This window comes from Salmo trutta, chromosome 9 (assembly GCF_901001165.1).
Source record: "Salmo trutta chromosome 9, fSalTru1.1, whole genome shotgun sequence".
In the NCBI taxonomy this organism is placed as follows: Eukaryota; Metazoa; Chordata; class Actinopteri; order Salmoniformes; family Salmonidae; genus Salmo; species Salmo trutta.
The window spans coordinates 25,152,577-25,166,478 of record NC_042965.1 but is presented as its reverse complement, the minus strand read 5'-3'; the positions used below and the strand labels follow the sequence as shown (position 1 = coordinate 25,166,478).

Here is a 13,902-nt window from a genome sequence, read left to right as displayed (position 1 = left end):
ACACACTGCACCCACTGCCATTGATGGTACTTGTAACAGTCAAGGGGCCAGGGTTCCGGTCTTGAAGCACGGTTTTGACTGCTCCTACTGTTTTTATTCGGTACTGCATTTTAACTAACACCCGGCCAAGAAAGACAATTTCCATAAGGCCACATAGAGAGGTCGGATTGGAAAATGCCTAATAATTTAGTCATCACCTTTGTGCACAAAACATCCATTGAATTATTAAACTAATTGTTGCTGTTTGACAGGTGTTTATCAAAAGGAAACCACCAGAACACTATCCCTCACAAGATAGACCAAAAACAGTGAATAAAGTAATTGTTTGATTGAAACTGTTTTATCATAAGCTAATAATTAATTACATGTTGACTAAATATTTTATGTTACCCTTTCCTGATATGATTTAATACATTCTGACTGCTGTTTCTAGGTTAGTCTTTGTAGTTGAATGCATTGTTAATACCCCCCAAAAACATCTCCATTACCATGCTGTTTCATTCTGTGTATCTCATTAATCATTTACATAAATGTCTGTGTGTGCTACCTTGTGGTATTTTTTCCTGTGTTGACAGTTGCAATGGTCAAAATAACAAGCATTGCAAATGTATTTATATATTTTATTTCTTTGATTTTGGTCTAGTTGCCAGTTCCCACATCAGAAATCGTGTACTCTGCAGGGTTTTCTCTCTATATAATATTACTTGTTGATGAAAAGAAAATCATATGATGTAATATACAGTACCAGTCAAAAGTTTGGACACACCTACTCATTCCAGGGTTTTTCTTTAGTTTTACTTTTTTCTACATTGTAGAATAATAGTGAAGACATCACAACTATGAAATAACACATATGGATGTTTTTATTTAACTAGGCAAGTCAGTTAAGAACAAATTCTTATTTACAATGACGGCCTACCCCAGCCAAACCTGGGCCAATTGTGCGCTGCCCTATGGGACTCCCAATCACAGCTAGATGTGATGCAGCCTGGATTCAAACCAGGTACTGCAATGATACCTCTTGCACTGAGATGCAGTGTCTTAGACCACTGCGCCACTCGGGAGCCCAAATCATCTAGTAACCAAAAAAGTGTTAAACAAATTAAAATATATTTTATATTTGAGATTCTTCATGTAGCCACCCTTTGCCTTGATGAGAGCTTTGCACACGCTTGGCATTCCCACAACCAGCTTCATGAGGTAGTCACCTGGAATGCATTTCAATTAACAGGTGTGCCTTGTTAAAATGTTTTTGTGGAATTTCTTTCCTTCTTAATGCGTTTGAGCCAAATCAGTCGCGTTGTGACAAGGTAGGGGTGGAATACAGAAGATAGTCCTATTTGGTAAATGACCAAGTCCATATTATGGAAAGAACAGCTCTAATAAGCAAATAGAAATGACAGTCCATCATTAAATTAAGACATGAACATGAGTCAATCCTGAAAATTACAAGAACTTTGAAAGTTTCTTGAAGTGCAGTTACAAAAACCATCAAGCGGTATGATGAAACTGGCTCTCATGAGGACCGCCACAGGAAAAGAAGACCCAGAGTTACCCTTGCTGCAGAGGATAAATTCATTAGAGTTAACTGCATCTCAGATTGCAGCCCAAATAAATGCTTCACAGAGTTCAAGTAACAGGGTGGCAGCGTAGCCCAGTGGTTAGAGTGTTGAACTAGTAACTGAAAGGTTGCAAGATCAAATCCCTGAGCTGACAAGGTACAAATCTGTGGTCTGCCCCTGAACAAGGCAGTTAACCCACTGTTCCTAGGCTGTCATTGAAAATAAGAATTTGTTCTTAACTGACTTGCCTAGTAAAATAGAAACAGAAAAATGTTAACATCAATTGTTCAGAGGAGACTGTGTGAATCAGGCCTTCATGGTTGAATTGCTGCAAAGGAACCACTACTAAAGGACACCAATAAGAAGAAGAGACTTGTTCCCAATGTGATGGTGCTTTGCTGGTGATTTATTTAGAATTCAAGGCACACTTAACCAGCATTGCTACCACAGCATTCTGCAGTGATACACCATCCCATCTGGTTTGCGCTTAGTTTATTTATTTTTATTTGACCAGGCAAGTCAGTTAAGAACAAATTCTTAATTATAATGACAGCCTAATAGGGAACAGTGGGTTAACTGCCTTGTTCAGGGGCAGAACAACAGATTTTTTTGTTGTTGTTGACCTTGTTAGCTCGGGGCCTCCACAAACCAGATGACCTGGCCTCCACAAACCATCTCAACTCAATTGAGATGGTTTGGGATGAGCTGGACCGCAGAATGAAGGAAAGCAGCCAGCAAGTGCTCAGAATATGTGGGAACTCCTTCAAGACTGTTGGAAAAGCATTCCAGGTGAAGCTGGTTGAGAGAATGCCAAGAGTGTGCAAAGCTTTCATCAAGGCAAAGAGTGGCTACTTTGAAGAATCTAAGACATAAAATATATTTAGATTTGTTTAACACTTTTTTGGTTACTACATGATTCCATATGTGTTATTTCATAGTTCTGATGTCTTCACTATTATTCTACAATGTAGAATAGCCTGCAAGGGGGCTTTTCTGGACCACTGCTGAGTTGTGGTGGTCTTACTGGTGCTTTTACAGTTGCCAAAACATCACCCAAGTGGGTACTACATTTCAGTAGTGAATGATCCAGCCTACCTATGGAGGAGGAGCTGTGACTATCGAAGACGACCAGGTGCCTGTTGAGGAGCGCTGTGGCCTGTCAGTCAGATGTCTTTACCTCCCTGCCTGGCTGTACCATCTATGCTCCCTGTTCACAAGATACTACCTTACTGAACTGCCTATCATCTGAAGATGTGGAAGACCATCGCCCAAATACTGCAAGATCCCTATCTTTGTTTTGATAAAGATGCACTATGCAGAAATCGCTCTGCCATTTCTTGGGTTCTAAAATTCGAATAGTTAGTCTAATTTATGTGACCAAACAAGCAGTCATTGTGTAGAGAATCATTGTAACATCTACACCGCTGTGGAATATCTTTTCCATAACCAAAAATGTTCTATTTTCAGCTGTTTGAAGCTGGTGTATAAAACCAAAAGTAAAAGCAAAAACTAAACTTAAGAACGGGAAGTATAGAAAAAGTGCACATAGAATAGATCTACCGCTTCTTAGACTTGCTTTAAATGTCAATGAAAGATCTATTACTTACATTTTAATGTCAATTTGGTCAGATCACCCAAAAAGTTACATATTGTAGCTTTAAATTGGTTTTGGTTTATTTTGTTTTTAAAGCGACTTTGAAATTCTACTTGGAATGAAAGTGTTAGCTCTAAAATAAATATATTATTATTATTATTTTTCTTCTTCTTCTTCTTATTATTATACCTAGCTACCAAGAAGCCATTTCAGACTATGAGTCAAGTTATCTTAGCTGGTATGCCTGCTAAGTTGGTAGACACATTCCTTTCAATCTTTTACCCAGATTTTAGCAAAGATGCAGAGACGCATATTTAGTTTCTTTAAAAAAAACAGGAGGATACAGACAGCTCAAGAGGTATGATTAGATATGCAGAAAACTACTATTTTTACATCGAATTAATTATGGCTCTAGATAGCAGGAAAAAGCAGTTTTAGGTGTTTGAAAAATGCTAAATTCTCCAACTTCCTGACTGTGGGCGGTCACCTCCCCAGCCATCCTCACGTAATTTGTGCCCCCTCAGATTTTTTTTGGGGGGGGTGCATGACGCCCCTGCCTGCAAAAAATAAACAAGCTTTGGAAAACAGTCGGCTTGTTTTGTAGGCTACCTCTCTTTGCACAATGACAATTATACAACGACCCCGCCCTCTTTGTCGTCTGATTGCGCCTGCTCAGTCCGCTCCTCTGCTTTCTCTTTCTCCTTCACTCTGCCCTATTGCGTGAGACCCAGACCGTTCTGAAACTCCGTGCATCGCCCTGCAAACTAGGTAGGGAATTCATAACACCAACGATATTTTAATCTCGGCTAGTGGAGGGATACTGAAATAATATTTAACTTATTTGATTGTTGTTTAGATGGCTGAAAGTGTGGAAGCGAGAGTACAGTGTAGTAGGCTACAGGATAGTAGGGTTTCAGGACAGGACAGGCCAGGCCTGACTGTCTGACAACTGCATAAGTCTCAGTACTTTTAGATATTCAGGCATTACAACATTCGGACAAAGTAGATATCACTAGGCTATGTAGGTTAATTATAGGCTATGAATAAACGGATTATATTGCCTATAATACATTTGACGCTAACTAGTGAGCATTGCGCACGGTATTTCACGTTTAGTGCCAATTACAGTCTCAGAATTTCAGCAGAATATTAAATTGTAAATCAATTAAATTGTAGATTTTGTGAATTGTAATTTTTCCCCAGAGTATCTGGTTCTAGCACTATAGTTTTTTGCAAACATGAGCAATGCATTGAACTATGAACAATGGAGACCTAGGCTAGCCATCTTTCTATTCCAAAGGGCAATATATATGAGCCCATAAATTACGCCCTATATAATCTAGTGTCAGTGTTTTTATAAAATGTTTTATAAATCTGAATTCCCATTAACAGCATGGTTTGTGCCCCAGATACAAAGAGGGTTAGGTTTATCCTCGTGTTGGCACAATGCGCTTTACGCACGCTGGTTCTGATGTAACACGCAGCAATTCAATAATCCTTGGCCAGAAGGTCGGCCCACAACAGAAATGAAAGTGAATACGATTTGGAATTTCAAGTCATTGTGAAAAAAAAGGTAATCACAGTAAGTGTGGTTGTACGATTGCACAATAGGTGTTTTCCTATTTATAAACCTCTGACAGCCTCTTGTCGCTCTCCGAAGTTCTGAAATCCAATTGCACCTATGGACAGCAAATAATGATCCAAGCCTTGCTTCTTTTTCTGGTAGTGTCTGAAGCAGTAGGCCTAGTCCTTTTAATAAGCCTGAAGAGAGTAGGCCTATAGCCAGTGATAGTACGTTCAATGGTAAAAGAACGCTGTTAATCACATTCTAGGTTCCTTGGCTACCTATAGTGTTGAGCAGATTAATATTTAGCTCCATGTACACAGGCTGAATATCAACCCCTATAGGAAAATGGCTGTCCTGAAATGCCTGCCAGGAATTTACATTTTGGTCAATTAGTAGATGCTCTTATCCAGAGCATCTTACAGGAGCAATTAGCGTTAAGTGTCTTGCTCAAGGGCACATCAGATTTTTCACCTAGTCGACTTGGGGATTCTAACCAGTGACCTTTAGCCTTTCTGCTAGGCTACCTGTTGAGTAGGCCATGTGGTAGCCATAGCTAACCCATGCACCACTGTATATTCAGGCTATAAATTCACTAGGTGTAGCCTAATTTGACTGCTTTCGACCTTATCTCACACGCACACATTCCACATAACTAATGAGTAGCAAAGCAATATAAAAATGGTTTTTAAAGGTGCAATATGCAGAAATCACTCCTCCATTTCTAGGATGAAAAAATGTGAATACTTCGCCTAATTTAATTTTATGTGACAAAACAAGCAAGTGTAGAGAATCATTGTACCATCTACACCGCTGTGAAATAAATGTTCAATAACCAAAAAGGATTTTCAGCCGGTGTACAAAAAGGAAAGTAAAAGATGCAAAAATGAAACTTAAGCATAGAAGTATTTCACATAGAACAGATCTACCGCTTCATATACTTGCTTTCAATGAGAAATCTATGTGAATTTGGTCAGGTCGTCCAAAAAAGTACATACTGCAGCTTTAAGCCATTTATAAGCAGACCTTAAGTAAAGCATCACCCTCGCCTGTCCCTAGTGTCACGAACCGGCTCGTAGCCCGTAACAGAGGGAGACAACATGGCGATAAGGAATAACAAAAATATATTTATTAACTGAAGTAACCTATATACAATAAACAATGCTGTGTGTGTGTAGTCAGTAGTGTAAGTGATTGGTTGCGTGCATAGATGTGATAATGAGGGGTGTTGAAAGGTGCACAAACAAACAAACAAACAAACAAACAAACAAACAAACATGCCACATCCAAAATCCAACAGTGTGTCTGCATGGAGAGAGTCTCCTCAATGAATGGGGAAGAGGTGTATTTATCCCGGGACACACCCGAGCCCAGGTGTGTCCCATTTCGCTGACGACCCTCCCAGCTCCGCCCACCGACATCCTAATAAGGAAAACAAGAGCAAAGAGAAAGAATATGGCAGACAGGGTGGGAGGGTCGTCACACTAGTCTGTCTTCATCACCAAAACAATGTCTCTGGGCTGGCATGATAATAACTTTTGCAGCTGACTGATATCCCCAACAGTGGTGCTTCTTTTGTTTGAATAGCATAAAGACCCAGGAATACAATGGTGAATACTGGCTGTCTGGTATCTACATTTCCCAGGATCCCACTGGATGTGTTATGTTCATCTAGTCATTTGGGTCAGCCATGTTGTTCTCTGAGTGTGCACATGTTTTCCTGTTCTGTGCATAGCTGATTTCTGAATGTCCTTGTGACCCCTGGAGATCAGTGAACGTGCGTTTGACATTTGTTTGGGGGACAGGCTAGTGAAGGGGTCAGAGGAGGCGAGTGAGTGAGAGAGAGAGAGAGTTGGGGGAAGTGAGGAAGTCAAGAGAGAGGAAAGTAGGGGTCAAGGGTGGTGATAGGAAAGAGTGTGTGTCTATGGTGGTGTGGGTTGAGTAGGAGTGACGAGGTGTGTGTGAGGATAGGGTAGCAGGAGGTAGAGGGGTAAAGCACCCATTTCAAAATGGCATGGTCATATGAGGCATGGTGTCAAGTCCACCTGGGTTATTTATAGAACGGGTCAGGGGAGAAGGGGAAGGGGGAAGGAGAGGGTGAGGAAGCTGGGAATAAGGGACTGAGTAAGGAGGAATGGAAGTGAGAAGGGGGGGTGTAAATGACAAAGACAGATCCCAAACCGTGCTGGGTCTGCAGAATGCCCCCTGTCATAAAGTCCCTGAGCATAGACAACAGCACTGAGACAGACAGAGGACAGGATTGCTCTCATCTAATCACTCACATTATGGAGTGAGGTGTGTGTGTGTGTGTGTGTGTGTGTGTGTGTGTGTGTGTGTGTGTGTGGTGTGTGTGTGTGTGTGTGTGTGTGTGTGTGTGTGTGTGTGTGTGTGTGTGTGTGTGTGTGTGTGTGTGTGTGTGCGCATGCGTACGCGTACGTGGTAGTGAGTGAGTGAGTGAGTCTAAATTCCCAGTGACACCAGGGTAACCATCACCACGGAAACATATCATCCACCTCACCGCTGTGTCCCCAAATCACCAGATGTTCTCGGTACCACAGTAAGGTGTGTGTATGTTACCAGATCATCAGATGTTGTCATAGGTGGTGTGTGTTTGTCATCTATACAGCCCTGGGCCCTTTGGGTGATAAACATATCAGCAGTTCTCTACGGGCCATAGAGCACTGCTTTATCAGTGCTGAGGACACACCCTCTGGTTCAGTATTATAAGGTGTCCACCCACTCTGCCCAGAGTGGGTGAAAACGTGCTTTGGTGATGTCATTTCACTTCCTTATGTTATAAAATACATTTTACCAAGACAAATATGATTTTTCATTTTCTGAATCATTCAATGGGGTCTTTCTCTAACATATCATTTAAAGCTGCAATATGTCACTTTTTGTGCGACACAGCCAAATACACACAGAAATGTTAGTTATAGATCTGTCATTTTCATTGAAAGCAAGTTTAAGAAGCGGTATATATGTTCTAGGTGTGCTATTTCTATGCTTCCTTTGCTTAAGTTTTGTTTTTGCTTCTTTTACTTTTGGTTTTGTACACCAGCTTCAAACAGCTGAAAATACAATATTTTTTGTTATGCAAAAGATATTTGACAGCGGTTTAGATGGTACAATGATTCTCTACACAATACTTATTTGTTTTGTCACAAACTGAAATTAGGTGAACTATTAACATAGGGAACATTTAACATTATATCCAAAAAGTTGTATTTCGTAACCTAATACATTCAATAAAAAGCACTGAGCTCTGTTGACAAAGCGGTGCAGCTTTCTCGCTGAAACTTTCGAGGATTTTATATTTTGTGGACCTTGTCTTCCAAGTTGATTCTGCTCAGTGCTCCGTTTTCACAGAGATATTTGTTTTTGTGAGAAGTCCTCCAAAATGATCAGGAACTTCCTATTAATATGAACAGTGTATACTAAAATATGAAGAAATTTGAGAAGAAAGATGAGGAGTTCAATGGTAAGCCTGTCAGGTGCCTTAATTCTTGCACAGCATCCAGCCTAAATGCTATTTTCCTGATTTTTGGCCACTTTTTTCTCTGGCCTCCATTGATTTAATCTCCCTAATCTTTACCACACTACAAGGGTAAAAACACCAACACATTTGTTACGGATTATGATAGAGACATGAGGTTTGGACCACTGGTTTTCTTAGAGGATTATCGACACAATTAACATATTATTTTACCCATTGGTCAAAAGATGAGTTTTTGATTGGACACCCTAAGTATTTGCCTAATGGTTAGGCCTTGCCCTGGAGACGTGCACATGGGGAACTGATCATTTAAAAAATATTTTTATTTATTTCACCTTTATTTAACCAGGTAGGCTAGTTGAGAACAAGTTCTCATTTACGACCTGTGACCTGGCCAAGATAAAGCAAAGCAGTGGGACATAAACAACAACACAGAGTTACTCATGGAATAAACAAAACATACAGTCAGTAACACAATAGAAAAAAAAGTCTATATACAGTGTGTGCAAATGAGGTAAGATAAGGGAGGTAAGGCAATAAATAGGCCGTAGTGGCGGAATAATTACAATTTAGCAAATAAACACTGGAGTGATAGAGACTGGAGTGATAGATGTGCAGAAGCTGAATGTGCAAGTAGAGATACTGGGGTGCAAAGGAGTAAACAAATAAAAATAAATAACAGTATGGGGATTGGGGTAGTTGGATGGGATATTTACAGATGGGCTATGTACAGGTGCAGTAATCTGTGAGCTGCTCTGACAGCTGGTGCTTAAAGTTAGTGAGGGAGATATGGGTCTCCAGCTTCAGTGATTTTTGCAATTCATTCCAGTCATTGGCAGCAGAGAACTGGAAGGAAAGGCAGCCAAAGGAGGAATTGGTTTTGGGGATGACCAGTGAAATATACCTGCTGGAGCGCGTGCTACGGGTGGGTGTTGCTATGGTGACCAGTGAGCTGAGATAAGGTGGGGCTTTACCTAGCAAAGACTTATAGATGACCTGGAGCCAGTGGGTTTGGCGACGAATAGGAAGCGAGGGCCAGCCAACGAGAGCATACAGGTCGCAGTGGTGGGTAGTATATGGGGCTTTGGTGATAAAACGGATGGCACTGTGATAGACTGCATCCAATTTGCTGAGTAGAGTGTTGGAGGCTATTTTGTAAATGACATCGCCGAAGTCAAGGATCGGTAGGATAGTCAGTTTTACGAGGGTATGTTTGGCAGCATGAGTGAAGGAGGCTTTGTTGTGAAATAGGAAACCGATTCTAGATTTAATTTTGGATTGGAGATGTTTAATGTGAGTCTGGAAGGAGAGTTTACAGTCTAACCAGACACCTAGGTATTGGTAGTTGTCCACATATTCTAAGTCAGAACCGTCCAGAGTAGTGATGCCGGACGGGCGGGCAGGTGCAGGCAGCGATCGGTTGAAGAGCATGCATTTAGTTTTACTTGCATTTAAGAGCAGATGGAGGCCATGGAAGGAGAGTTGTATGGCATTGAAGCTCGTCTAGAGGTTAGTTAACACAGTGTCCAAATAAGGGCCAGAAGTATACAGAATGGTGTCGTCTGTGTAGGTGGACCAGAGAATCACCAGCAGCAAGAGCGACGTCATTGATGTATATACATAATGTGTCTACATAATATATATAATGTGTTCTGTCAAATGTGAAGAGCTCAGAGGAAAGTGATAGTTTCATTGCATCAGAGGCTTTAGAGTCACTCACAGTGGTGCATTGACTGATGATAACCATGCCAGTATAAGGCATGCAACTAAGAGACCGCTTCAGCTATCCTTTCCAAATCCACTACCAACAAATGGCAGCACCTACAACTCGATATGAAAAACACAAAGATGTCCAGTCCAGTTAAGCCAAAGCAGACCAACCTCACAGTACACCCACCACTAGCATTGTTGTGAAAACAGTGAGAGATTGCATGCCTAAGTCTTCTGTCCTTCCTTGTGCTCTTCCCCACATCTGAAGAGTCATGTCAGACAAAGGAGGAGAGAAGGCGAGACTGGTGAGGAAGGAGGTGGCGAGTCCAGCAGCACAGGCCATTCAGAACAAAGGAGCTCCCTGTGCACCATGTTGCCATAAGGGTGAGTGAGGGAGGTGGGGAGAGCAGGAGGTGGGGAGACAAAGATGTCATCAGGGTCCCCTGGACTGTCTCAATAGATTGATCAATCTATCATTCAGATGTTACGGATGTTTAGCACGTATTACAAACACAAATGTCAGAGAGTACTTAAAGGGATACTTCGGGATTTTGAGTCAGATTCACTTTTGGATGCCATATTTATGTCTCTGTGTGCGGTTTGAAGGAAGTTGCTAACTATTGGTACCACAATTGATAACTAGCTTTAGCACAATGACTAGAAGTCTATGCTGCCCTACCAAGCAAAAATACAGTAACTGCTCATTTGTTCGAAAATGTGTTAATGTAATTTTTGCTACATTAAATACACACTTAATCATGTGGACAAGTATCCTGCCTCTATTGTATTGTGTTTTGGAGGAAATGGGGGTCATGTTAGTAGTAACTGCCTAAAGTTACTGTTAAACCAAGGTAAAAAAAAAAGTTTTTCTCAGTTCCACACTATCAGCAGTTACTGCCTTTTTGCTTGGTAGGGCAGTTTGGGTATCTGTTAGCAGGCTTAACGAAACTACCTCTAACTTTCTTCATAATGGACACAGAGACATAAAAATGGTATCCACAATTTCATCTCACTCTGGAAGTAGTTAAAGGGCCCCATTGTCAATATCCCGAAGTATCACTTTAAGAAACACTGGGCTTTTCCCACTCCCAACAGTCCTGGTCTCTATTCCTTCACAACTATGGATGTGTGAGGACTTGATAGGTAACATGATACGTTACAAGCCAGTAATCTGAAAGGGTATATATTCAAGTGGTCATTGAGGAAAAGAAACCATGAAAGGAGACAAGGGTAGGAAGGTATTAGGAGTTTTGGGACAGTGCCTAGTCACCATCAAGAGCAGAAAGAGACACACTGCCACAGCAAAGTCACCTCACACACACACACACACACACACACACACACACACACACACACACACACACACACTCTCTCTCTCTCACAGACCGGTCTTATATCAAAGCAGAGACACAGGGGACCCTGGTGACATTATAAAAGCTAGCATAGTGCAGTTGTGTGCAGTGGTGAGAGTTGTTGACCAGCCAAACTCTGACTTACGCTTACTGTCATTCAATAGCGCATAGTGGCATACTAGCGCGAGTGCTGTGACGTATACTGTGATTGCTATATGGCATACATCTTCTTCCACATCTTCTTACGCTAACAGCTTCAACGCAGGCAGCTAACTACTAACAGCGCTGATTTAGGCAATGAAGTGGCAAGCTTTTAAAGGCACAGTTCACCCCAAAATCAAACAGACTTTGGGGCAAACTATTCCTTTAATCTTAAGGTGGCCCAAATCAGGCTGTGCCATGTGGTTTCCTATTTAGAGAGATGTTTACCTGGTATAGCAGGGGTCAAAAGAAAAGCAGTCCCTCCCTCGTGAAGAGTCAATCCCATTAAGTTAAACCGTGCTAGCTAGCGGTTTGCTAATAGACTGATGCCATGAATAAATGGAGTTAAACCAATTGGCTGGGCTAGAGTGGGGATGTAGGGGGAGTGAAAAGCAATATATCACAGGCCCAGTAGACCAGATCAGGGCTACTGTAGCTGGCCCGGCCGTCAGTACTTGACAGTACATTGATTTTACAAAGCACACCTTTATAAAAGAGAATAAGATTCCCAAATTTAGCTCAGTGACAAGGCTCCAACACAACTTTGGAAACTACTTTAGTATTATGCAATGAATTTGCCATTCATACTGAATAGCCTAGTATACTAATGTGAATATTATTTAGGACACCGTCAAGGATTGTGTGAGCACCTTACCAAGAGGAAGGCATTAGTGGGCCTGTAGATCCACTAGTTAGTAGACCCTGTGTGGTGTATGTTGGTGTGTGTGTTTGCTTCTGTTGAAAAACTTTCTAGAGCAGCGTGTGGTGTGTATGACGGTGAATGCATAGATAGATGCTGTGTGGACACTGTGTGTAGGCCTAGATGCTGTGTGGACACTGTGTGTAGGCCTACATGCTGTGTGGACACTGTGTGTAGGCCTAGATGCTGTGTGGACACTGTGTGTAGGCCTAGATGCTGTGTGGATACTGTGTGTAGGCCTAGATGCTGTGTGGACACTGTGTGTAGGCCTAGATGCTGTGTGGACACTGTGTGTAGGCCTAGATGCTGTGTGGACACTGTGTGTAGCCCTAGATGCTGTGTGGACACTGTGTGTAGGCCTAGATGCTGTGTGGATACTGTGTGTAGGCCTAGATGCTGTGTGGACACTGTGTGTAGGCCTAGATGCTGTGTGGACACTGTGTGTAGGCCTAGATGCTGTGTGGACACTGTGTGTAGGCCTAGATGCTGTGTGGACACTGTGTGTAGGCCTAGATGCTGTGTGGATACTGTGTGTAGGCCTAGATGCTGTGTGGACACTGTGTGTAGGCCTAGATGCTGTGTGGACACTGTGTGTAGGCCTAGATGCTGTGTGGATACTGTGTGTAGGCCTAGATGCTGTGTGGACACTGTGTGTAGGCCTAGATGCTGTGTGGACACTGTGTGTAGGCCTAGATGCTGTGTGGACACTGTGTGTAGGCCTAGATGCTGTGTGTGTTTGTTTGAGTTCAAAGCCACTTTACTAGAACACAGCTGTGTTCTGTGTGAAGTTATAGATAGGTGCTGTGTTGGACCTTTTCTGCGTAGAAGTGTGATGTGTGCTGTAGTGGGCGCTCCGTTTGACCAGCCTTTTGCCTCCTGTGAGTTAAAGAAGTGATGTTGTAGTATCAGAGATGCACCCTAATGTGTCCATCGCTCTCCACAGTCGCCATGGCGGTTCCTCCTGCATACTCGGACCTGGGAAAAGCAGCCAAAGACATCTTCGGCAAGGGCTATGGTGAGTCATCAAATCACCCTCTCCACCACCACACACAAGGAGAAAGGGAGGAGACACCTGCATATTTCATGTCTGTACGCTCTTAGGATAACTTCAACATCTGTCTCTCTCTCTCTCGCTCTCTCTCTTTCTCTCTCCCTCTGAAACCATAAACCTCAGCTGGTCATCCAGGACTGTGTGACCTCTAGCCTTTGATTTACAACCGTCAGGGGATGGGGGCTGGGACTCTGTGTGTGTTTAGACGAGTTTTATCCTCAGTCATAATGAGTCAAACAGTGCCTCGTCATCTTTCTTTCCTACTATTAGATCAACTTTTCTGCAAATGTTCTTGTTTCACAACTATGAAGCTTGAAAGCTTGGATGACCCTCATTGAAAACAGTCATGTAAATTATGTATCCAATAACGAAGGTCCAAATGTGGTTTGCTCCTCTTTTTTGAATATATACAGTATATGATATATGCCATTTAGCAGATGCTTTTTTATCCAAAGTGACTTTAATCCTGGTGTTGTAAGTGCCTTGCTCTACCAACTGAGCCATACAGGACCATGAATAGAGACATATTTTTTCTCTTCCCCCTCTTTTTCTCTCTAGGCTTTGGAATCGTGAAACTGGACCTAAAGACAAAGGCCCAGAGTGGAGTTGTAAGTACAACCTCTCTCTCTCTCTCTCTCTCTCTCTCTCTCTCCTCTCCTCCTCTCTCCTCTC

At 42.1% G+C, this 13,902-nt stretch overlaps 1 pseudogene; it reads left to right on the top strand.

The window, feature by feature from the left end:
• Positions 1-3,813: 3,813 nt before the first annotated feature.
• Positions 3,814-13,902, top strand: part of LOC115200287 (voltage-dependent anion-selective channel protein 2-like) — a 20,603-nt pseudogene continuing 10,514 nt past the window's right edge.